This window comes from Octodon degus, unplaced genomic scaffold (assembly GCF_000260255.1).
Source record: "Octodon degus isolate 3935 unplaced genomic scaffold, OctDeg1.0 scaffold00285, whole genome shotgun sequence".
Classification (NCBI taxonomy): domain Eukaryota; kingdom Metazoa; phylum Chordata; class Mammalia; order Rodentia; family Octodontidae; genus Octodon; species Octodon degus.
This window is the reverse complement of record NW_004524861.1, coordinates 1860214-1864465: the sequence shown is the minus strand read 5'-3', so window position 1 is coordinate 1864465 and position 4252 is coordinate 1860214.

The window sequence follows — 4252 nt, the reverse complement described above, 5'->3', positions numbered from 1 at the left end:
GTAATATTAAAAAACTTCTAGCAGAGAAAAGCCCAGATCCTGATCAATTCACACAGAATTCTACAAGAAATTTAGAGAAGCATTAATGCCAAATCATCTGAAATTCCTCAATGAAATAGAAAGGGAAGCAATTCTCCCAAACTCATTCCTGGAGACAAGTATTACTTTGATGCTAAAATGACAGAAAGACCCAACAAAAAAAGAAAACTACAAGCCAATGTTTCTAATGAACATAGATGCAAAAATCTTCAATAAAATACTAACAAATAGAATGCAGCAAATCATGAAGAAGATTACACATCATGACCAAGTGAGATTTATCCCAGAAATGTAAGGATGGTTCAATATATGCAAATCCATAAATGTAATATACCACAGAAACAGAGCCAAAGACAAAAATCAAATGATCCTATCAATAGACTCAGAAAAGGCTTCTGATAAAGTGTATCCTTAATTCATGATAAAAAAAATTACAGAAAATACAGATAGATGGTCTTTACATTAACCTGATAAAGTCCATCCATGAGAAACTAACAGCCAAGGGCCAGCCAGATAGCTTAGCAAATGAAAGCGCCTGCTTAGGCAGAGTGCAGCGGCTGAGGTTCAGTCCCTGGCCTGCTGTGCCAACCCCACCCCTGGGGTGCACTGAGACAGCGCTTGACACTAGATGTGGTGGCACGAGCCTGTAACACCAGCACTTGGGAGGCTGAAAACAGAAGAATCTGTTTCAATCACTACGAGTCTGTTCTATGCAGTGAGACCCTTGTAGACACTGTAGATCCCATCCTAAACACATCTTCAAAAAAGAAACTAACAGCCAACATCATACTAAATGGGCAAAACCTAAAAACCTTCACTTTAAAATCAGCAACAGGACAAGGATGACAACTTTTGCCACTTCTATTCAATGTATTTCTGGAAATATTAGCCAGACAGATTAGACAAGAGAGAAAATTAAAAGGAATAATGATTGGAAAGGAAGGAATGAAATTATCATCATTTGCAGATTACTCTAAGACCCAAAAAATTCTGTCAAGGTTTAATCTAAAGAGGCCAGCAAAATATCTCAGTGACCTAAAGCACCTGCTTAGGCAAGTTTAGGCAGCTGTAGAGGACCACAGTTTGATCCCTGGCACTACATGCCATGCCAGCTCTGCCCACAGGGCAGACTGAGACAACAAAAAAAGGAGGGGTTAATTAATTAATTCATTAATTTTATTTTTTTAATTTTTGGTGGAACCAGGGATTGAACTAAGGCCCTTGTGATTGGTGGAACCAGGGATTGAACTAAGGCCCTTGTGCTTGCCAGGGAAGTGCTTATTCCACTGAGTCATTTCCCCGGTGGTAGGATGGGGGTTAGTTTAAAAATTCAATAGTGTAGCAGGATGCAAAACCAACACTCAAAAATCAATTTTGTTCTGTACTCAAACAATAAGCTCACTGAGAGAAACATTAAGGAAATCACAATTTTCACAATAATATCCAAAAAAATGAAACACTTAGAAATCAATCATACAAAGGAGGTAAAAGATTTATACAGTGAAAATTATAGTACTCTGACAAAAAAAATTCAATAGAATTTCAGAAAATGGAAGGATAGGGCTTATGGATTAGCTAAGTTGTTTAAGCGCCTGTGCCGGCAAACCCAGTCAGGTGCAGGAGACCGCGGTCCAATCCCCAGCCCCAAATATCTTAGCAGACCTGCCCTTAAGGCAGCCTGAGAGAGCCCAAAAAAAGAAATGCTTCTCAACCTTAAGGGCTGGTCAAACAGCTCAGTGGATTAAAGCACCTGTAAGTAGGCATAGGACCTGGGGTTTTGATCCCCAGGCTTGCCATGCCGGCCCTGCCCCAGGGGTTTGCTGAGATGGTAATTAAGACTGGGCATGGTGGTAAGCACCTGTAATCTCAGCACTTGGGAGGCTGTGAACAGGAGAATCTCTATGAGTCTGATCTAGTAGTGAGACCCTGAACACCTTATAGACCCTTCCCTAAAATAATTCAAAAGGAAAAAAGAAAGAAAAGAAAATGGAAAGATATTCATTGCTCCTGGATAGGAAGTATCCAACATTATGAAAATGGCTGTACTCCCAAAATTGATATACTTAGCATGCAGGCCTGGCAAGATATTCTGGATAGAAATCATAGCAAGAGAGAGGCACGTTATGGCTACCCTTTAATAGTTGCTGTTATTTTTTTATTTTTTGGAGGAACTGGGGATTGAACTTAGGCCCTTGTGCTTGTCAGGTAATCGCTTATTCTACTGAGCTATCTCCCCAGCTCCTTAGTTGCTGTTATTAAACTTATAAGAATCTCTAGGACTGATTTTCCTCTATCACTTCTGTTATAAAAACCAGTTAGGCTGCCATGTGGATCAGCAGTCTTGAGAGGAGAGTAAAATGAAAGAAGTTAATTTCCAGTTCAGCCTAAGGGCTGAAAGGCTGATAATTTGGACTAAAACATTTTTTAATTATTCTTTGAAAGCTTAACTATTAAATACAGCACATTTTTTAAGACTATAGCTTATAGGTATGTCACAGAAAATAGTGAAGAACCAATTTACCCAAAAAGAATGATGGGGAGAGGAAAACTCACTACTCTGATAATGTCATCCTGAAATCCAATAGGTACAGAGAAGACAATTTACCTAAAACAGAACTGTGGCAATAAGTTGCATAATTATTCAGGCTGGGGGGAGGGTAGAAGAGGGACCTATGTAAGGCTTAAGAATCCAATCCTCACTACCTCTCATGATCAAGACCAAAAGCTTTTCCAGAGTAGATTTCTAGTCCTTAGCAAGACATTCCACCAAAGAAGAAAGCTACAATCAATTCCAATAATCAAAGAACCTGAACCTTGATTTTTAACTTTCTAAGAAAGAGGGAAAAAGGGAAAATCAAAGGACGGAGCAAAGAGACTCCCTTAAGCTATATTGTTTTAGGCTCATAAATTGTTTCCTCCCACTGTGTCTCAGAATAAGAGTTTCTGTTGCTAGCCATATGAGTAACCCTTTTTCTGGGACCAGGTTGGACAAAATCTTCCTGCATGCTTTCCTGGATAAGCTTGAATTCCAGATTCTCTCTGCTCCAGGGATGAGGTTATGTCATCTATAAAGGAATGTCACTGTTTGATCCCTCATAGAGGAGTACTCATTTACTAGGGATTTAGAAGGTTCCAGTTGGAAAGAAAGCATTTTCAGCATTCCAGTAAAAGCACATTATAATTTCCTGAGATACTAATAATAATCATCCCTGACAAAGCTGAACTTTCAAGTCCTGACCCATAATCTCTGGCTCAATCCTCAGACCCATGCACACAAGCTGTCAGCCAAAAACCATTATCAAAGCTGTGTATAATAGATACATTTCATAATAACCAAGTAAATACTACAAAGCCCCATTTGCAAAAGTAAAAATTCTCCATCATAGAACAGCACATTATAATATTCCATGCCCTCAATTTTTGGGGGGAGGGCAGAACCAGGGATTGAACTCAGGCCCTTGTGCTTGCCAGGGAAGCGCTTATTCCACTGAGCCATCTCCCCGGCCCCTTTGCCCTCAATTTTTAACATGGCACAAGTAAATAGCAAAAAGTATAAACAACCTGACAAATTTTGATTATTTAAACAAATTATAATCCAGAATCCAGCCAAAATATTTAGGGGTGCCATGAAATAAAATGAAATTCTGATCTCCTTCCAATATCTCAGTGGGAATCCCAAAAATGATGTAAGAAAAATATTACTTCCCACTTATTAGATGTAATATACGCTAAGTTCATGGCCCCAGTAGTGGAGAATAAAACTCATAAAGCAAAGAAGAGAGCTTTTTTAGAAATAAGAATAGTTCCTGGATATTTAGGAGTCCCAAAAAGGATGACAATGGTGGCACTTTTTTGGTAGTATTTCTACAGAAAAATTACAAAGTAAGTAAAATGTGAACCACATTACAATTAACCTATAGGATTACAAGTGCAGATACCCAGTTAATATTGAAGTCAGAAGGAAATGAGTCTTGTAGAAAGAGGACATGGAAAGAACAAAGACATTTGGGGAAAAGATAGGTTCAGATAATCTGATCACCTACCTGGGAGAATGATTCTTGGACTTGCTGAGCCATGTGGTGCTAATTACAATATAATCTGAAGGTACTGCTTATGCCTTAGACCAGCATGTAGTCCTGGACATTGCATCTTTATCTTGAAGTCCATCCTCATATGGGCCTCCAGCTTCCTTGCTATGCAATATTATATATAT